The 22,824-nt window shown below is 34.9% G+C and overlaps 3 long non-coding RNA genes across 3 annotated transcripts; 2 read left to right on the top strand and 1 right to left on the bottom strand.

Moving 5' to 3' along the window:
- The first annotated feature begins 4,479 nt into the window (after positions 1-4,479).
- On the top strand, positions 4,480-5,645 carry LOC127971782 (uncharacterized). Its single transcript, XR_008156919.1, has 2 exons — positions 4,480-4,600; positions 5,281-5,645. It is a non-coding gene; the product is annotated as an uncharacterized LOC127971782 (long non-coding RNA).
- A 7,966-nt stretch (positions 5,646-13,611) lies between these two features.
- Positions 13,612-14,655, bottom strand: LOC127970937 (uncharacterized). Its single transcript, XR_008156701.1, has 3 exons — positions 14,580-14,655; positions 13,985-14,479; positions 13,612-13,836 (listed from the first exon to the last, which is right to left on the bottom strand). It is a non-coding gene; the product is annotated as an uncharacterized LOC127970937 (long non-coding RNA).
- Positions 14,656-15,617: 962 nt separating this feature from the next.
- LOC127971910 (uncharacterized) lies at positions 15,618-18,358 on the top strand. The gene is made up of 4 exons (XR_008156958.1): positions 15,618-15,837; positions 16,957-17,227; positions 17,443-17,497; positions 17,867-18,358. It is a non-coding gene; the product is annotated as an uncharacterized LOC127971910 (long non-coding RNA).
- Positions 18,359-22,824: the final 4,466 nt, after the last annotated feature.

The following is a 22,824-nucleotide window of genomic DNA, read 5'->3' as shown; positions in this document are numbered from 1 at the left end:
TAAAATATTACTCCAGTAAAAGTAAAAGTACTCCTTTTTCAATTTTACTCAAGTGAAAGTACAAAAGTACTCAATTTTTTATGTACTTAAGTAAAAAAGTACTGAAAGATAGATGTTTGCAATTTTATATAGGCTAATTTAATTTTATATTAGCACATTTGTTTTATTTTTTTATAATCCTACTGCTCAAAATACCTGGGATTTTTTCCAAAATAACCACTATATGGAGTCAAGATATATTTTTGTTGTTGATATGGACTACGTTGATGAGAGTAATGTTCACTGTGAAGCTTACACTGTGATGTACCTGAGAGAAAACAGAGATGACCATCTGATTTTCCCCAGTAAGAACAAAGTATTTTAAAGTTTGTTGTTTTACAGAACATCACAGTTATATATGACATGATAGTAAGGCCTGAAGATTTTAAGGAAAATATAATTATATTTTCATAATGATTTTTTCCTTCTCAAACCTTGTCTGGGGTGTAAAAACACCACTGGCCAAACGGGGTGCATCTCTTCCCCTCTTTGATAATTACTGTAGTTACCATGTTCTGAACATCACATCCTTTCTTTTCTCCCCAGATGTAATCTATATATATATATATATATATATATATATATATGTATATATATATATATATATATATATATATATATATATATATATATATAGGTGGTTGAATAACGTCCTTTATTAACGTCCTTAATAACAATAGATGAAAAGTTTAGAGCCCTACTGATGATTAAGTCTAGAGTGTGTCCACCTTTGTGTGTGGGTCCATGTACATGCTGAATCGACAAGTAAAAAAAGCCTCAAGTCCAAATATTCATTTATCACCAATTAACTGTTTGACAAACACTTCCTGCTTCGATGTCTGAATTTAAAAAAAATCTCAAACATGCTCCGATGTCCCGATCTGAATCAACAGAGTCGCGAACAGGCTCCGAAGTGCCGATCTGAATCAACCGAGTCGCGAACAGGCTCCGAAGTGCCGATCTGAATCAACCGAGTCGCGAACGTGCTCCGAAGTGCCGATCTGAATCAACCGAGTCGCGAACAGGCTCCGAAGTGCCGATCTGAATCAACCGAGTCGCGAACGTGCTCCGAAGTGCCGATCTGAATCAACCGAGTCGCGAACGTGCTCCGAAGTGCCGATCTGAATCAACCGAGTCGCGAACATGCTCCGAAGTGCCGATCTGAATCAATCGAGTCGCGAACAGGCTCCGAAGTCCCGATCTGAATCAACCGAGTCGCGAACAGGCTCCGAAGTGCCGTTCTGAATCAACCGAGTCGCGAACAGGCTCCGAAGTGCCGATCTGAATCAACGGAGTCGCGAACAGGCTCCGAAGTGCCGATCTGAATCAACGGAGTCGCGAACAGGCTCCGAAGTGCCGATCTGAATCAACAGAGTCGCGAACAGGCTCCGAATTACCGATCTGAAAACTTCCGACCAAAGAATGTAAAAAAAAATAAATAACTCAATTTCTCTAATAACTCTAATAACTCTACAAATCTATGAAAGACTCAGATCACGTGTCTAAAAATAAATCGCTATAGTAAATGAGAAGTAATAAGAGGAGTGAAGTTTCCTACCGTTCTGCTGTGTTTGGTCCTCACGCGCGTCTGACGCTCCGCGGCGCGTCTCCGCCCCTCACACGCGCGTTTACAGCCCTAAATTAATCATCTTTGCTAATTATTATACATTTACTTCATTGTCAGCTCCAGGTACTTCATTTATTATTGTTCATTGAACTGTTTGAAACAAAAAAAGGTTGTATTTCAGTAATAATTCTAAATTATCAAAATAAAATATATAAAATAATGGTTTCTATTTTAATATCCTTTAAAATATTATCTATTTCTGTGATGTGCGCTGTATTTTCAGCATCATTCCTCCAGTCTTAAGTGTCACATGATCTTTAGAAATCATGAAAATATGATGATTTATTATTAGAACTATTAATAGTTGTGCTACCAAATATTATTTTGGAATCTGTGATCTGTGAAAGTGTTTTAAAGTTTGTGGTTTTACAGAACATCACAGTTATATATGACATGATAATAAGGCCTGAAGTTTAAGTTTAAGGAAAATATAATTATATTTTCATAATGATTTTTTTCTTTCTCAAACCTTGTCTGTGGTGTAAAAACACCCCTGGCCAAACGGGGTGCATCTCTTCCCCTCTTTGATAATTACTAGTTACCATGTTCTGAACATCACATCCTTTCTTTTGTCGCTAGATGTAATCTATATACATATATATATATATAGGTGGTTGAATAAAAATATTTGGACATTATTTATAAAAATTACCTCAAGTTAGCACCAGCAAGCTTGTTAGCTAGACATTTAGCATCAGCTACAATAATTACTTATTTTCAGTACTGTTATGAATAAACATGTCTGTCTAAAGTTGTCTAGTTAATCCAAACAATATACATATGTATAACGTTACTGTTAATACACAATATAAAAACAGATGTCATGGTAGCATTTTAATAAAACTGTTAATATTACGGTAGTGGGGAATTTGGACATGCATGAGTTATTTTATTTAATCTATGTTAGTTTAAGGTTATTTTATTTTATTTTTTAACCTAAGACACAGAGACGCTGATTGATGTGTCTGCATGTCAGCATTTCAGTGGGCTTAAACAGATCACTCTTTACAGCGGATTTAGTTCCCAAACAACTGACAATTTTGACCTAAATATGATTTTCAGTTACAATAATTAATCCTAAATTTCGACATTAATAACTTAGCAACACCAGACGCACGCGCTCACAATATCTCACGGTTCTTACTTCTGTAGACTCACACTAAACGGTTCATTTGAATCAGTTAGTGGTCGACTCCAGAACAACTGCAATCGGATCATTCTAATTCGTAAACGAATCGTTTGGTGCGATTCGCGATCCGATTAAAGTTTATTTTGAAAAGACTCAGTTCGTTCATGATGAATCAGACACCGCTTCTGCGTGTCGGAGCACGTGATATATTATAGGGAGTAACGATATGTTTTATGAAATGTAGTGAAGTTAAAAGTACGATCTTATGCTTTGGAATGTAGTGAAGTAAAAGTAAAAGTTACTCAAAATAAAACTACTCCAGTAAAGTACAGATACTTGAAAAATGTACTTAAGTACAGTAACGAAGTAAAGCTACTCCGTTACTGTCCACCACTGCACATCAATAATTATCTCATTGATATGTATGTCTCACAGGCTTGTACTTTAGACATTGCACTGTCTAATATTAGGAAAACTTGTTGTTACGGTTTAAGTCAATAATTTAAAGGTCAGAAGAGCAAAAACAACAAAGTTGAGTAAAAGGTCAGGGTAAAAATGAAAGGTTTAACAAATAAATAAAGCACCTGATGCAGACGAAGTTCAAGGAACATTTTCAACAGACAAAAGTGTTATTAAAATATGTCTGACAGTGTGTAAAGTTTAATATTCAATATAAAGTGTTTGAAACGTGTAATTTTATTTCAGTTTTTTGCTAAAGTAACATTTGCAGTGTTTCATTTATATTTATTTCATTTGTATAAATATATAAAAAGGAAATAAATATTAAAAATGCAACAAAAAAAAAAAAAAAAAAAAAATATATATATATATATATATATATATATATATGTTTGTGTGTGTGTAATGACAAACTTATGCCAGGTTGTTGTAATGGGACTGTTGAAATGCAGAGCAATGTCTGCTAAATGCTTTGTAAATAAGAAATGTCAGGCCTGTAAATTGATTGTGGCATTTAGAAACCCTTTGCATGGCCTTTCTATCGTCTATTATTGAATGCTTGTTAATAAGGTTATATTTCATAACCTTTAATGCAAACCAGTTTTGCAGTTACCTCAGGAAAACAGATCTTTGCAGAACTACATTTAGGATTATGTCCAAGAGTGCAGAAAAAGTGGGTCAAACTCATGTTCAGCTGGAGTGCCAATCATATTGTAACAGTCATGAATAATTACTATATAATACCGTTCTTATTTTCCTGACATCATTTTGGTGGGCGTGGTCAAGCTTAAACATAACTGTTTGTTTCTGCAGGAAGTGGCATGTTGTAGCTTCTTTGTCCTATAGGCTCTTTTAGTAAACTGAGATTGGTCACAGATTAGTCACAAGCAATGACTTTGGTTCCTCAGAGCTGTTTTATTAGATCTATCCCATTCACGTACTGGACGCAAATGATGTCCTTTGGTATGTCCATAAGTTCAAAAAATATTTTAAGAGTAGTCCTTTCTTCTGTCTTTTTTGTTCCAGTCTCTGAATATTCTGAAATCTGATTACGTCATGGCAATGACATCACATGCTATGTGACATCCAGAGCTTTATGGTTCACTAGTAAAAAACAATTAAGGGGATTTTAATATTATGACATAATAAATGCTAGCAATACATAGACATATAAATACCTAGACGCCTCATTGGCCGCTCGACCGCACGTCAACGTCGCCGCCATATTGGAGCGGGCAACTCTCACATCAGGAAAGAAGACACCTTACCTGACTCATCGACAGATTGGACACCTACAAACCGTCAAACGATAATAAAAACAGATATCAGGGTGTTATGTTTCACAGGTAAGACTCAGCTGTTCTTTCTCGATGTTTTTTGGTCATTTTTAACCTTATGTTGACAGCCAGTGTCAGACTATTAATAAATAGCTAGCGATATCGCTAACGTAGTTAGCAGTGAAAGCTAAACTTCATAAGAATTCAAAGTTAAAATTAATTCTTATTACGTTTTAACTTATATTGCCGTTTATATAATAAACTAAATGGTGTTATGAGCACAATATACAGAGTGAGCACTTTGACTGTCTAGATTAATGATGGAGCCAAATCTTCTTTCTTTAATTTCACTACCGTTACTTATTTACAAAGATTAGAATACTAGTCCGTTAGTTAATGTTAGTTAATTCATTAACGAACATGAACAAACAATCAACAATACATTTATTACTGTATTTATTCATCTTTGTTCATGTTAGTTAATGAAAATACAGTTTTTCATTGTTAGCACAACTTTTGATTTAAATAATGCATTAGTAAATGTTGAAATGAACATCAACTAAGATTAATAAATGCTGTAGAAGGATTGTTCTTGCTTAGATCATTTTAACTAAAGTAGTTAACTAATATTAACTAATGGACCGTTATTCAAAAGTGTTACCGATTAAGTTTCTCGTCACTTGATTATTTCATTGCTTTTCATAAAACTGTGAACTTATTCTATGTATTCTTTTTTCCTTCCCTTTTAGTCATTTGCAAACAGGACAAGGACAACCTTAAGGAAAGCTGAGGAAAGCTGTTCTCAGAGACAAGACTATACCTCCCTAGACTAGTGTTGTTTGTACTAAACCCAGAGCAGCCCTGAACGAATCGACAGACTGACCCAGCTCATATTCTAAAGCGATTAATCATTTGAAAGCATTAATTTTTACCAGAAAACAAGACAGAAATACTAAGGAAGAAAATCTCTGCATTAATCACTTAATCGTTTGATTCTGATTCATTCAGACATTTCTAATAATGTTGATACAAATGCTAATACTGCACTCATGTTTATAATAAAAGATGACATAATCATTCATTAAAAAAACTTTTAAACCCAGCAAAGAAATAATGGATGTTCCATTAAGTAATTTATTTTCTCATTACATACAGTCAAGTATATTACAGATCTCTTCATACTCGATATAAAATTAGATTAATTGGCGTATATATTGAGATTTGAGAGGTTAAAGGGCAGAGAGCATGATCACTATACAGCGGATTCCTCACTGCTTCCTCACATCAGCAATAATCTGGGGAAGAAAAAAGTATTACACTCTGTATTCCAGTGCTAATATATGAACATCATGAAACCAAAACATTTGCAGGGGATGCATAATTACCTCAGATATGAATTTTTATTATCTACTCAATATATTTATTTTTAGATTTTTATTGGTTAATTCTTAAAACGGGGAACTCATTTATATTTCAGTAAATGCTTCTCGATTTAAGGATGTTCAGATATTTGAGCTGGAAAACAAGAGGAAGAGCATCATTCTCTGTGGTCAAGAAGAACACCATGACCTTCATCAAATTAAAATCTCTCGTGTTTGTTTCCGAGTCGAACGGTGGCAGGTAAAAGAAAAGAGTAAAAAATAAACCCTGGACAATCTTCCTAAAACATACGTCTGCAGGAGCCTCGATGATTATAAATATGCTTTATCTTTATCACAGTATAATTTCATCAAGCCTCGTGTTTTCAACTCCATATTTATACTGAAAATAAAAGTAGCTGTGATCTTATTCTAGTTAGCAGCTCTGAAATCGAGTGACAGCTGATTGGTTGATTCACAAATGTCTTCACAAACGAACTGCTTCATATTCAAACACAGTTTAGATTAACACTCATATAATTGTATTGTCTGTGTGAGAGGAATCAAACAATCAAATCCTGCGATCGTTTACTCTTCCTCAGCCTGAACAATTTTTTTTTTTTCTGCTGAACACTAAAGAAGATGTTTTTTTTGAGAGTGAACAGTTGACGGCACCCATTGACTTCTATGCTACAGGAAGAAATACTATGGAAGTGAATGGGTACCATCAACCGTTTGGTGTTTAAAGCATCATCTTTTTAGCATTCAGCAGAAGACAGAAACTCGTACAAAAAAATATATAATTTTTACATTTTATTTAAAAAAATAAATCTGTAAAATAAGCACACACGGTTAAACTTTTATTCCTAACTAGTAATTCCCAAAGCAACTAACTATGTGTCATTGTTGTTAACTAAGACTGAAACTACTAAAAACAGTTTTCTGTAATTGAAATAAAGCTAACGTAAAATGATATAGATAAATTGTGTAAGCTACTACTAAACATTGAAGAAACTTAATTTTCTGTAAAATTGTTTTGCAATTATTTGTAAAGTAAAAAGCACTATAAATTAAATGAAAACAGTGCTAAAATTAAAGTAGTAACTTTTCACAAAAAAAGTTGAAATGCTAAAATTATTAAAACTGACATAAACATGAAGGCTAAAAAAAAACTAAGTCTTAAACCTCAAACTGCAACGATGAGGCTAAAAGCTATGCTATGTGTCACTCTGAGTAAGTGCTGTAACAGTTTGACCTTGATGTTGTTTGTACGCCAGAACCGTGTGTGTGTGTGTGTGTGTGTGTGTGTGTGTGTGTGTGTGTGTCCACCTGGATGTTCCCGTGTTTGGTTCCTGGGATGATCTGAATCCTCTCAAAGTCCCTCCCCAGCATGATGATGTCACAGCCAGAGGCCTGTCCCAAGGGCCCCGGACAAAACAACACACACAGTCTGACACTGATAATCACAGAGAGTTCTACATATCATCTGAATGTAATGTTTTGCTACATTTGTATTTATTTTTTTAAATCGAGGAATCATAGTTTTAAATGTTTTCATTTATGGTTAATAATCTCTGCTGCTGCTGTTACACTCACAGTCACGAACAGCTTGAATCATCTGGAATTTTTGAGTCAAATATTTTGGCAAAATTATTTAGCATTTTTTTTAAATATTATTTCTTAACGTATCAGACAATATCTGCCTTCATTTTGCATGCATCTTGTTTATTCTCGCTTATAAACTTTTTGTTCCTCTTTTTGTTGTGTTGTTTTTTATCCTCATTTGTCGCTTTGATAAAAGAGTCTGCTAAATGAATAAATGTAAATGTAAATCAAAGTATGGCTTCGTTTCTTTACATGAATATCGAAATATTCAACTCAAATAAAAACTTGTATGATGCAGTATTAGAATTATAATTTAATTTGAGGTCCTGAAATACCCTGAACACTGCACAGCGGTTAAGATGACCATCGCTACAAAAGAAAAAATAAAATTGAAACTCATCCTATTTTGTTTTAATTTTCCCTTACTAAATTATACAGTTACTGATGCTATGGACTGTGGGATTACTAACAGGCTTTTAACAAAAATCTGTCTCTAAACCTCTTTTCTCTTTATTAAAAGTTGATCCAGACAAGTACATGATAGAATCAAATGTTTTGCAAATCCGCTCAAAGGTCTGATCTCAAATTATTTGCAAAACACGCTTTGAAGTCCAGATCTGAATCAAATGTTTTGCTAACTCCGAAGCCCCGAATAAATGATTCGCGAAATGAGCTTCGGAGTCCAGATCTGAATCAAATGTTTTGCGAACTCCGAAGCCCCGATCAAATCATTCGCGAAACGCGCTTCGAATCCCGATCTGAATCAAATGTTTTGCGAACTCCGAAGTCCCGATCAAATATTCGCTAAACGAGCTTCGGATCCCGATCTGAATCAAATGTATTGCAAACTCGCTCCGAAGCCCGGCCCGATGTCAAATGATTCGCGAAACGCGATTCAGAGTCCCGATCTGAATCAAATGTTTTGCAAACTCGCTCCGAAGCCCGGCCCGATCTCAAATGATTCGCGAAACGCGATTCAGAGTCCCGATCTGAATCAAATGTTTTGCAAACTCGCTCCGAAGCCCGGCCCGATGTCAAATGATTCGCGAAACGCGATTCGGAGTCCCGATCTGAATCAAATGTTTTGCAAACTCGCTCCGAAGCCCGGCCCGATCTCAAATGATTCGCGAAACGCGATTCGGAGTCCCGATCTGAATCAAATGTTTTGCAAACACGCTCCGAAGCCCGGCCCGATGTCAAATGATTCGCGAAACGAATCACACGTCAAAACGGGATGTTTGTGGTGCAGAGCAGTAGGCTAAATGTCCAGATGGTGACTTATATTAAAAACAATAACTTATATTAAAAGCTTATCGGCAACATTAATCAAATATAGTATGTTTTATTTGTATTGTTAGATGTATCAAATGTTATACATTATACATTTAATGTAGCAGTTATGCTAACAGTCGAGCAGGTTAGTGAAGCAATGTTTTAACAATTTTTGCCTTCTCCCTTTATACTGCTCTCCCTGCTGAAAAAAACAATAGAAACCATTACAGAAATTCTAATGGTTTCCATTACAAAACCATTACAAACCATCAGCAATTAACCATTAAAACCATTACCAAATGGTTTCCATTACGTAGTGTGTTTTGGGCATATTCCATTAGGATTTATTGGTTTGTATTGGTTTCCATTACAAGTTTGTATTGGTCACGATTTGCACATAATGGTTTCCATCACAGTTTTGTATTGGTTCTGATGGTTCCATTACAAGTTTGTATTGGTCTTTATTAAAACAAATTTAATGGTTTCTGTTGGTTTTGTAATGGTTCCATTACAAGTTTGTATTGGTCTTTATTAAAACAAATTTAATGGTTTCTGTTGGTTTTGTATTGGTTCTGATGGTTCCATTACAAGTTTGTATTGGTCTTTATTAAAACAAATTTAATGATTTCTGTTGGTTTTGTAATGGTTCCATTACAAGTTTGTATTGGTCTTTATTAAAACAAATTTAATGGTTTCTGTTGGTTTTGTAATGGTTCTGATGGTTCCATTACAAGTTTGTATTGGTCTTTATTAAAACAAATTTAATGGTTTCTGTTGGTTTTGTATTGGTTCTGATGGTTCCATTACAAGTTTGTATTGGTCTTTATTAAAACAAATTTAATGGTTTCTGTTGGTTTTGTAATGGTTCCATTACAAGTTTGTATTGGTCTTTATTAAAACAAATATAATGGTTTCTGTTGGTTTTGTAATGGTTCTGATGGTTCCATTGCAAGTTTGTACTGGTCTTTATTTGCATATATTTAATAGTTTTCGTTGCAGTTTTATATTGGTTCTGATTTGAATGTTTAACTGATAGCTGGTAATTAGGCCATTAATTAATATAAGTAAATAATTTAAATTATTAATACAAACTGTACACAGGTTTTGTCAAGAATATAATGTTTTTATTTATTTAAACTTCATACCAACCTTTCAATAGCAAACAGTTCACGTTGTTTTGCAAAGAATTAAGAATATGCACCTAAAATCAAAATTATTCACAGAATAATCAACATAGCTGGAATTAACACAAAACCTTGACATTATTTTATTTTAATTATTGTTATTCATTAATGCATTATAGAAATGCAGGAACTATGAACTGTTTTTGTGGCTTGTAGCTGTCTCAGACCTGCAAAAAAAAAAAGGAAAAAAAGGGACAATTCATTAGGACAATGTACCACATTACCAGTATGTGAGATTATCCATACATATATTTATATGGCAGTCTCAAAAAAGTTATTGATTTTTCTTTCATGCCTAAAATCATTAGGATTTAAAAAAAGAAAATGTTCCATGAATATATTTTGTAAATTCCCTACCATAAATGTATCAACTTAATTTTTTGCTCTGGATTTGAAATATTTTTCACAATATTTAGATTTTTTAGCACCATCAGATTCCAGATTTTCAAATAGTTGTATCTCAGACAAATATTGTCCTCCTAACAAACCATACATCAATGGAAAACTTATTTAGTATTATTATTGAAATAAAAATCTAAAAAATAAAATAAAAACAATTATCCTTGTAACTGGTTTTGTGGTCCAGTTTCACAAATAGGCTTGAATAATTACATTATCTACTTTTTATGGTACATAGTCTCTATTCACTTCGAGTCATATTAGATAAGAGGTTGTAGCAATTCCATTCGGATATGGATATGTAAACACTTACCACTGACAGTTTTATCTGGTTTATGTCACTGATCTCCTCAGCCAGGTATTTCCATACACTTAGGAGGCGTTTATTTCCTATAAGGTGTGGCCTTTTTTCTTCAGCTTCTGAGACAGACACTCTTGTTTTGAACACACACACACATACACACACACGCACACACACACACACGCACACACATAAACAAAAATTGAAATTCAAGAACTGATGGACTAATCTCAGACTTTAAATCTGACCACTCTCAAGTGGAAGTTAAGTAGCATATGTGACCTGTGCTGGCAAAGTTACAATGAGCAAAAATCAGTTGAGGTTTTTTTTCTCATTAAAAAGTCCTTCAAAATGATGTATAACTGTATATATAAACAAAAATGACTGAGCTACACACGTTTGAAGTTGAAAGAGTTGGCAAAGTCAACTCTTTTCTATTTTCTAAAGGTTCCAAACCAAAATCACTGAGCAACATTGCATCTTTTCCTGCAGTTCTTTTCTTAATAATAATTCACTTTTTTATTTTACATCCGAACAAAAGCATTCAAGTAAGAAAAACTAATAATCAAATATAAAATCCCTTTATTCATTACAAATAAATTAATTATTAAAACTATAAAAGCAGTTCAATTAGTCATTCTGTGTATACAGGTGCTTGTCATATAATTAGAATATCATAATTTCAATTCAAAAAGTGAAACTTGTATATTATATTCATTCATTACACACAGACTGATATATTTATTTATATCTGACAACTAAGGAAAATCCCAAATTCATTATCTTAGAAAATTAGAGTATAACTTAAGACCAATACAAAGAAAGGATTTTTAGAAATCTTGGCCAACTGAAAAGTATGAACATGAAAATTATGAGTATGTACAGCACTCAATACTTAGTTGAGGCTCCTTTCCCCTGAATGACTGCAGCAGTGTGGTGTGGCATGGAGTCGATCAGTCTGTGGCACTGCTCAGGTGTTATGAGACCAGGTTGCTCTGATAGTGGCCTTCAGCTCTTCTGCATTCTTGGGTCTGATATATCACTACTCAGCAGCAGTACAGTCCTTTCTGAAGCGAGACACTTCTGGTTCTGTCTGTTGTTCAAGAGTGTCTTGACACAAGGAATGCGAAGCTGAAACCCATGTCTTGCAAACGTCTGTGTGTAGTGGTTCTTGAAGCACTGACTCCAGCTGCAGTCCACTCTTTGTGAATCTCCCCCACATTTTTGAATGGGTTTTGTTTCACAATCCTCTCCAGGGTGCAGTTATCCCTATTGCTTCTACACTTATTTTCTACTACATCTTTTCCTTCCCTTCTCCTCTCTATTAATGTGCTTGGACGCAGAGCTCTGTGAACAGCCAGCCTCTTTAGCAATTACCTTTTGTGTCTTCCCCTCCTTGTACAAGGTGTCAATGGTCATCTTTTGGACAACGGTCAAGTCAGCAGTCTTCCCCATGATTGTGTATCCTACAGTACTAGACTGAGAGTCCCTTTAAAGGCCTTTGCAGTTGTTTTGAGTTAATTAGCTGATTAGAGTGTGGCACCAGGTGTTTTCAATATTGAACCTTTTCACAATATTCAAATTTTCTGGGATACTGAATTTGGGATTTTCCTAAGTTGTCAGTTATAAACATCCAAATTAAAAGAAATAAAGATTTTGAATATATCAGTCTGTGTGTAATGAATGAATATAATATACAAGTTTCACTTTTTGAATGGAATTAGTGAAATCAACTTTTTGATGATATTTTAATTATATGACCAGCACCTGTATTTATCAGGATATATATATATATATATAACTGTAATTTGAATGTCGGATTGAAATGAACACTGTTATTAGAGTAGTTAATTGTTAGCATAAGTGCGGCTAATAATAATAATAAAAAATAATAATAATTAGCATGTTTTTGTGTTTTGCTTTGGTACTGAAATTGGTACTGTGACAACACTAATAGTTAGACCTCGATTAATGTGTTCAGGTGCACTGCAGGTTGGAGCAAAACTCTGCATGTAAGTGGACCTTAAGAGACAATGTTGAGATCTCCTGCAATATGTTCTGAGCATGCACTATAAAGAGACAGAATGACTTACAACATTGGTGTCCAGTCCTGGGCTGAAGGACCAATGTTCTGCAGAGTTTCTGCTGATCCTTGATCAGCTGCTCAGGTCTGCTTAACTGGAGCTAAACTCTGAAACAAGAGAACACAACCAATATTATGAAGTAAAAAAAAAAATGATTCAGAAATATGCACAACGTTTGAAAATGCACAAAGATGAGAAGAAAGCTATGTGTTTAATGAGAACTTTCCACTGAAGAATAAGAAGCAATATTAAGTCACAGATGCATTTTTATTAATTCTTATTAATATTGTTTAAATATGTTACAGTAACCTTTGTGCTTTATCAATGATTTTCAGTCTCTGAAATAGAAAAGATCTATCAGTGCTGAATGGGATCATACATACATCATATGTAATGATATTTAACAAGAGTTCTAACACTGTGTCGTCACTGGACAGCACAACAAAATACAACAGAGCCTTTTATAATCAGTGATGCTCTCTACACTCGATGCGGCACGAAACAACAAATCACAGACGGTGATCTGATGCCTTTTCCTATTTATGATGTACTGACACAAAGTTTAAATGATTTTTAACAGTCACTTTGGTGTGAGAGTGTGTAGCTTGGAGATAGAGATCTTTTTATGTTTCTGAAATAAGTCTCATGTACACTAAGAAAACTGCATTTATTTGATCATAAATAAAAATGGTAATGTTGTGAAATATTAGTACAATTTCAAATAACTGCCTCTATATGTAAATATTTTGTACAATTTTATTCTTGTTTTCACAAAGCATGATTTCTGAAGGATTGTGTGACACTGGAGACTGATGCTGAAAATTCAGCTTTGATCACTTATTAAAATAAACTTAAATAGAAAATAGTTATTAAAAAAATGGTAATTTCACAATTTAACTGTATTTTAATCAAATAAATGCAGCAGTGGTGAGCATAAAAGATGTCTTTGAAATACATGACAAATCTGACCCTTACATTTTTGAATGGTGTATGTTTGACGAATTGCTTACTATTCATGGTTCATAATGTCTAAAAATGTTCTTCGACAGGAGATATGACTAGAGCACAGCCATCAGCATGGAAGAACCTAGGAACATAAGCACTGTCACAGAGACAACAATATTTATTATACAATGCCAGGTATAAGGCATATACTATAGCAGAGGTGAAATGCAGAATAATAATAATTCACAGAATATATAATTTATATAATCATTTACAATAAATATATATATATATTTTAGTTTTACTTATTTAGTAATGCTCCTACAGCGTGGACATCAAAATGTGTATGTTTTCATCCTCTCTGTCAGCAGCTCCCTTCAGAAATGTTAAAATCAGGAACTTCTGCGTCATAGAGGTTTTTTTCTGGCACTTCTGAAATCACAGAACAAGTTTGTATTTATGTGTTTACCATGAAAGATCAAAACCTGAAGGTTTCAGTCCATTTTCACGCTCTATGTAAGTGATGTAACGTTATCCGGTTACGTTAGTGCACATTTTAGGATTAAACAGTGGATACTTTTAAGGTTAAATTAATTCGGTTAAGTTACTTCCATTCATCCATTGATATATATGGAGAGAGAGAGAGAGAGAGAGAGAGAGAAAGAGAGAGAGCATCTACACACAAGATGACATTAAAAGCCCAAACTTAATAAACAAGAGCTCATGTCTATCGTTACCTCTTGTATTTAGCCTTACCTTTGAGATGCTAACGGACTTTTTCTGACGACGCTAAACCATTTCTATAAAGTAAATATTAAACGAAAGCGTATAATTTACATGAAATAAAGTGGCAGGAACACTTTAATGTACTATTTGTGTAATTTAATAGACTAAACTTACCTAAAAAAAAAAAGTGAAACCACATTGAGTGTCAGCGATCAGCTGCTTGACGGTTGGGCTGCCGCCTCGTTTCCATGGTGACGTCCTCCGCTCCAGTTCTGCGCGCGCGCACATTACAGCACATGGAAGTCACGCAGAATTTCACTGTTATTTCACATCTATTTTTGAGCTAAATTTGGACCAAATCCGACAGACAAAACAAAGACCAACTTTTCAAGTCAATTTTGAAGGCCATGACGAGTCGAGTTGATTTAAAAACAAAAAAAAAAAAAAACAAAAAAAAACAATTAAATTAATTAAAAATAACCTTTCCAAATGACGTATGGTGGCAATCCAAGACAATACATACCACCAATAGAAGAAAGCAATTTACCAATAGAGACCCACAGGGACCATTACTGTGACCATTAAAACCAACATGATTCCCATTATAACCATTAAAACCATTACAAATTTTGTAATAGTTTCTATTGTTTGTGTGTTCATTTTTTTCAGCAGTAGCCTACCCACTAAGACCATTACAGTTTTCCAAAGAAACCACTAAATTTATTGGAGTCATAATGGTTTCTACTGGTGTCCAGTAGATACCACTAGAAGTTTCTAAAGGTGTTCTATTGGTCCTTAATGGTATCCAATAGACAATACACGCCACCAATAGAAGAAAGCAAATTACCAATAGAGACCCACAGAGACCATTACAGTGTCCATTAAAACCATTAGAATTCCAATAAGAACCATTAAAACCATTACAAATTCTGTAATGGTTTCTATTGTTTTTTTCAGCAGGGCTCTTTCTGGCATAGTCACACAAAATTAACAAAGACATTTAAATTCATCTTATTTTGTTTAAAAAAATTGTCTCTAAACATCTTTTCTCTTTATTAAAACTTGATCTAGCCTACATGATAGAATCAAATGCTTTGCAAATCCGCTCAAAAGACCTGATCTGAATCAAATGTTTTGCGACTCCGAAGCCCCGATCAAATGATTCACGAAACGCGCTTCGGACTCGGAGTCCTGATCTGTAAATCACATTTTTTTGCGAACTCGCTCCGAAGCCCAGATCTCATGTTATTTTCCACTGAAAGCGCTGTAGCGTTCATTCCCTTGCCGAAAAATGGCGGACAATATAAAAAGGAAAAAATTACTGTGAGGAAAGGTACTTTAGTGTGTGCTATTGCTAATCACTTCACGGAGGATGAGGTATGAAGTGTGGATTCTGCCAAGGAGCACAATTACAACAGCCGCCCAGTCCCAGGTGAGTGTAATGTGTTAACTAAAACAATAACTTATATTAAAAGCTTATCGGCAACTATAGACATTAATCAAATATAGTATAATATATATAATATGTTTTATTTGTATTGTTAGATGTAACGTTATACATTTAATGTAGCACATGGTAGCAGTTATGCTAACAGTTGAGCAGGTTAGTGAAGCGGTGTTTTTATACTTTAGCCATCACCCTTTTATACTGCTCTATTTCTGGCTTAAGTCACACAGAATTAAAAAAGACATTTAAAGTTATGAATAAAATCCACAACAATGTAGGAAATAGGAGCAGTTGAACAAACATCTGCTGTACAAGCAGAATTCAACTTATTTTATAATGGTTTGTAGGTTATTTAACTTTGAATTTATGTTCTAAGTAACTGGTATGTTATTGCATAAATGTGATAGCAATTTTCCAAATTAATTAGTTGTTTTTATTAAAGTGTTATGTTTAACACATTCAAGGTATTGATGTTTGCCTACAAAACTACCACTGGCTCTGCACCCATTTACCTAAATTTGTTACTTCAGACTTGTGCCCTCTAGAATCTTGCATTCTGTAAGTGAACGTCGCTTGATTGTGCCATCCCAAAGAAGCACAAAGTCACTTTTACGGACTTTTAAATTAAATGTTCCCTCCTGGTGGAATGACCTCCCCAACTCAATCCGAGCAGCTGAGTCCTTAGCCATCTTCAAGAATCGGCTTAAAACCCATCTCTTCCATCTTTATTTGACCCTCTAACTTTATCCCTCAATATTCTAATTCTATTCTTATAAAATCTAACTACCTTTAATTCTATTTTTCTTTTCATTTATTATGCAATTATATATATGTGTGTATGTGTAAAGATCTCTAACTAGCTTGCTCTATTCTTTTTTTATTTCTATCTGTTTTCTTTTTATTTATTATATTATTTAAAATCCCATGCTACGTGTACTGTGTTAACCTAACTGAGACTTGTTATAGCACTTATATATCATTGCTCTTTTTGTTGTTTTTGATTGCTTCCACTGTTTGGATAAAAGCGTCTGCTAAATGAATAAATGTAAATGTAATGTAACACAAAATAATACTTGTATTGTTGTTTGCTTTATGTTAATTAAGTGCTCTTGCTGAGGCATGGGAAAAATAAAGGAGCTGGAAAAAACACCTGCTAGTGACATCAGCATCATCTACTGACTTGCTAGTGACATCAGCATAATCTACACACCTGCTAGTGACATCATGCTCCACCTCACCTTCTAGTGGCATCAGCATCATCTACACACATGCTAGTGACATCAGCATCATCTACTCACTTGCTAGTGACACCATGCTTCTCTTCACCTGCTAGTAACTTGTCTGCTTTGTGATAAGAAAATTTTGCTATCTTCCAGTAAGTTTAAGCTTTTGTTACCTTCTTCACCAGGATTTTAACCAATATTATACATATAATCTTTCACATACTTCTCAGTGTGCTTTTTTTTTTTTTTTTTTTTTTTTTTGCTGAATTTAATGCTTAGATTTTAGGAGGAAAATTTAAGTCAGTAATTTTTTTTTAATAAAAATCAAAGTCTTTACTTTTACTTATGATCTGCAATATCGTTTCAGATTCTGAACACATCAGAAATCACCAACCCCTCCTGACATATCTTTCCAGTTTGGGGTAGGTATGTTGCAACAATATAACATAAATAACAATAAAATATAATTAATTGAATCATGACATTGGGGGGATTTTTTTTTTTTTTTTATTGTAATAGAACACTATAGAACTACATTCAATATAGAACAGGAACATCATTTGTTGGTAAATTTTTCATGCCTATTTTCTTCCTAGCAAAAAATTACTGTTTATGCCAAAGTAGAATTTAACAACTTGTTGTAGCTGTGATCTCTGTGATCAGCTCATCATCTCTCCTTACCCTCTCCACATGGAAGTCACCTCTTGTACTTGTCACAAGATCACACCAGGTTAACTAAGCCCGTAACCATCTGCTGACCGTGGAATGACAATTGTGTGTTTCTTTCTCAGTTTTGCATGGTCCCCAATAACTCAACGTGGGATGCCTCTCCGATTTCTTTCACATCAGGGCACTTAACCTCTACCAGGCCACAGAGAGGTTCTTCATTTGGGTCCACCACTTTGCCATCTGCACCAAGGTGTGGAGCATCAGGGTGGATGATGAGACCAGATGGAAGAACTTTAACGTCAAAGGTCTCCTCATAGCGGTGAAGAACCTCTGGCTCAAGTTTTAATCCTCTACACATCGCTCTCTAGAGACCCCGACAGATGTTTACACACACTGTTTAATGCAAGACATAAATGCATTTAACCTGCAATTACAAATGCATAATGTTTTGATGTTTTAAGCCCAGAATGTTGAATACTGATATTTGCAAAGATAAAAGAAAGTGCTTTAAGAGGTGAAATTAAAAACACCAATATCTAGACAATCATGAATTGTAACCACTTCCTTTAATGTTTTTACTAAACGGTTGATATGGAATTTGTTTAAATGTTACATTTTGGGAAAAAAAAGTATTACATGTTTATATGAAATGCTTATACAAAATAAATATGTAGTTAACTTTAAAGTATATCTACATTTCTTGCTTTCATACATGGTCATATAAAAAAATTTTTTTTTTAAAGTCCCGATCTGATCAAATGTTTTGCGAACTCGCTCCGAAGCCCGATCAAATGATTCGCGAAACGCGCTTCGCAGTCCCGATCTGAATCAAATGTTTTGCGAACTCGCTCCGAAGCACCGATCAAATGATTCGCGAAACGCGCTTCGCAGTCCCGATCTGAATCAAATGTTTTGCAAACTCCCTCCGAAGCCCAGATCAAATGATTCGCGAAACGCGATTCGGAGTCCCGATCTGAATCAAATGTGGTTAATCTTGCAGATCATGACTTATATCTACTCTTCCTCTCCCTGCAGTTTGGTAATATAAAGATTCCTCTTTTGAACTCCCACCTCTTCTGTGGGTTTTATTGTTCTGGGTCTGAATTTGGGCTCCTGGGGTCTCAAAAAAGAAACATTTTCAATCTCCAAAGGGAACGTTATGACAACACCAGTGTTGTGCTAGTTACTAAGAAATAGTAACTAGTTACAGTTACTGGTTACTTAATTCAAAAAGTAACTTAATAACTTTGTTGATCACTTACACCAAAAAGTCATGCATTACTGTTAAATGTAACTTATTAGTTACTTTTTTAAAGAACTTTCTTTAGTGTTCCCATTAATGCGCTTTTAAAGCGTTATGGTCTATACAAACACATAGTAAAACAGAAAGTAATTTTAAAAATTACTTTGATTGAGGCAGACCAGCACAAGCTGAATATTGTATAATCTAAATATTGGAATTTGGAAAAGTTGCTGCTTAAGTTTTTATAATAGCAATTTGCATATATTCCAGAATGTTATGAAGAGTGATCAGATGAATTGCATAGTCCTTCTTTGCCATGAAAATTAACTTAATCCCAAAAAAACCTTTCCACTGCATTTCATTGCTGTCATTAAAGGACCTGCTGAGATCATTTCAGTAATCATCTTGTTAACTCAGGTGAGAATGTTGACGAGCACAAGGCTGGAGATCATTATGTCAGGCTGATTGGGTTAGAATGGCAGACTTGACATGTTAAAAGGAGGGTGATGCTTGAAATCATTGTTCTTCCATTGTTAACTATGGTGACCTGCAAAGAAACGCGTGCAGCCATCATTGCGTTGCATAAAAATGGCTTCACAGGAAAGGACATTGAGGCTACTAAGATTGCACCTGAATCAACAATTTATAGGATCATCAATAACTTCAAGGAAAATGTTCAATTCTTGTAAAGAAGGCTTCAGGGCATCCAAAAAAGTCCAGCAAGCGCCAGGATCGTCTCCTAAAGAGTGCCACCAGTGCAGAGCTTGCTCAGGAATGGCAGCAGGCAGGTGTGAGAGCATCTGCACGCACAGTGAGGCGGAGACTTTTGGAAGATGGCCTGGTGTCAAGAAGGGCAGCAAAGAAGCCACTTCTCTCCAAAAAAAACATCAGGGACCGATTGATCTTCTGCAGAAAGTATAGTGAATGGACTGCTGAGGACTGGGGCAAAGTCATATTCTCCGAAGAAGCCCCTTTCCAATTGTTTGGGGCATCTGGAAAAAGGCTTGTCCGGAGAAGAAAAGGTGAGCGCTACCATCGGTCCTGTATCATGCCAACAGTAAAGCATCCTGACACGATTCATGTGTGGGCTCACTCACAATTCTGCCCAAAAACACAGCCATGAATAAAGAATGGTACCATAACACACTCCAACAGCAACTTCTTCCAACATTCCAACAACAGTTTGGTGAAGAACAATGCATTATCCAGCACGATGAAGCACCGTGCCATAAGGCAAAGGTGAAAACTAAGTGGCTCAGGGACCAGAATGTAGAAATTTTGGGTCCATGGCCTAGAAACTCCCCAGATCTTAATCCCGTGGTCAATCCTCAAGAGGCAGGTGGACAAACAAAAACCCACTAATTCTGACAAACTCCAAGAAGTGATTATGAAAGAATGGGTTGCTATCAGTCAGGATTTGGTCCAGAAGTTGATTGAGAGCATGCCCAGTCGAATTGCAGAGGTCCTGAAAAAGAAGGTTTAACACTGCAAATACTAAATATTTGGATAAATGTCATGTAATTGTCGATAAAAGCCTTTGAAACGTATGAAGTGCTTGTAATTATATTTCAGTACATCACAGTAACAACTGAAACAAAGATCTAAAAGCAATTTAGTAGCAAACTTTTTGAAAACTAATATTTATGTAATTCTCAAAACTTTTGGCCACGACTGTATATCATAAGGATTTCTGAAATAAATAACAAAACACCTGAATAATATATTCAGAAAAACTAGTGGCTGCTGCATCATAAAAGCTGTTGTGTTGAGCCCTTAAAATGTTCCTTTAACAGCTTAAGTATGAAAACTATCAACAATGGACAACATAACAGAAAACATTTTGAAATAAATAAATGAAAGCAATCTGAATTATTCAGAATCAATTTCGAGAAACATACATAAATACATACATATACATATGTATATGTATGTATAAAAATGCTGTTTAAAAATGAAATTATGTTATCATGCTAAGGAGCTGACTGAAAGCTGGCGACTCCACAGTAGAGACATGCTGCATGTTTTCAACAATGTTTCACCTGTATGAGAAAAACATACAGTGAATCACTTAAGACACTTTGCTCATTCCACATAATAATATTCATTAAAACCGTAAGTTAACATGTAGGAGCTTGCTACATGAATCTGTGAGTAGACTACAGTTTACAAATCCATGGGAACGGATTGCGAAAGTGTGCGCGCAGATTATGAATTTTTGGGTAATTTACAGATTAAAAAACCAAGATTACAGATTACAAAATCTGAGCACACAGATTGGAAATTCGTGGGCTAGGATAGGACATTTGAACCAGAAAGACACAGCTTACATTACATTAAACCTAAAAGGTTTTTGTCTTTATGCAAAACTAAAGTGAAATAATGAGCATATTTCCACTTTGAGAAACTTCTCTCGCCTTGACTCGCCATGACTGCCGCACATACTTGAATAAACAGAAACACGCCCACAGTGCGTCTTCACGTTTACAGTGGTTATCCACCAATCCTACAATGCGTCGCTGCTGCAAACAGGTTAGGCTGCACTTCAGTCAAAATGTATTATTATTATCATTATATATATTATTAAAAATTAACGGACAATGGTAACGGTAACTGAGTTAATTTATTTAAAAAGTAATGTGTTACAGTATTAGTTACTGTCAAAAGTAACTGCGTTACAGTAACGCGTTACTGCCCAACACTGGACAACACTCTTAGAAAAAAGGGTTCATTGGAGTTCTATATAGAACCATAGGGTTCGATAACCCGCTTTGAACTCCCGAACTGACTCAAATGATTCGCGAACCCGCTACGAACTCCCGAACTCATTCAAATGATTCGCGATCCGGCTCTGAACTGACTCAAATGATTCGCGAACCAGCTACGAACTCCCAAACTGATTCAAATGATTTGCGATCCCGGTCCGAACTCCCGAACTGACTCGAATGATTCGCGAACCCGCTACGAACTCCCGAACTAACTCAAATGATTCGTGAACCCTCTCCGAACTCTCGAACTGATTCAAATGATTCGCGAACCAGCTACGAACTCCCAAACTGATTCAAATGATTTGCGATCCCGCTCCGAACTCCCGAAATGATTCAAATGATTTGCGATCCCGCTCCGAACTCCCGAACTAACTCAAATGATTCGTGAACCCGCTCTGAACTCTCGAACTGATTCAAATGATCTGCGTATCTGCTCCGAACTCCCAAATTGACTGAAATTATTTGCGATCCCCAAGTGATTTGCTCAAATGATTTGCGAACCCCAAACTGACTCGCTATGTTATGGTATTATTCGTATTATACATATAATTTTATGCTATTGTAAATGTATTATATCACATGTTATGGTACCATTGTAGCTACTCTATATTTTCATTTTCACTGGATCCATAGCCTCATCAGTTACATGTTATTATTTGTTGTGGAGTTCATCTATAGTGCAATCAAAATGAAAAGCAGACTACAAGTGTGTCACTTTTTGATTTGTATTTACTTGTTTTATAAAATTTTCTAAACGATAGTAAATTATTAGTGTTTAAAGATGTATTATTTAGATTTTATCCCAGTATTTCAAAGGGAATGAGCTGTGTTCTGACCTGAGACACAAGAAAGAGAGAAACAAAAAGAAAGAAAAATGTTGGGATTGATCTCAGAGAAAGCAATAAAACAACTACGTAATGTACCTTCAAATTACATTAAATGAATATGTTACAGTTATACTAAATTAACAGATTTGTAAACCGAAAAAATCAACGAAATCAACAAGTGAGACAAATGTGAGTTTTCAATTAATAATTTTCCAAATTTAACTAAATAACTGGAGGCAAAAAAA

The sequence above is a fragment of the Carassius gibelio genome, chromosome B14 (genome assembly GCF_023724105.1).
Source record: "Carassius gibelio isolate Cgi1373 ecotype wild population from Czech Republic chromosome B14, carGib1.2-hapl.c, whole genome shotgun sequence".
Classification (NCBI taxonomy): domain Eukaryota; kingdom Metazoa; phylum Chordata; class Actinopteri; order Cypriniformes; family Cyprinidae; genus Carassius; species Carassius gibelio.
The sequence above is the reverse complement of the archived record's forward strand: the minus strand, read 5'-3'. Positions and strand labels throughout refer to the sequence as shown.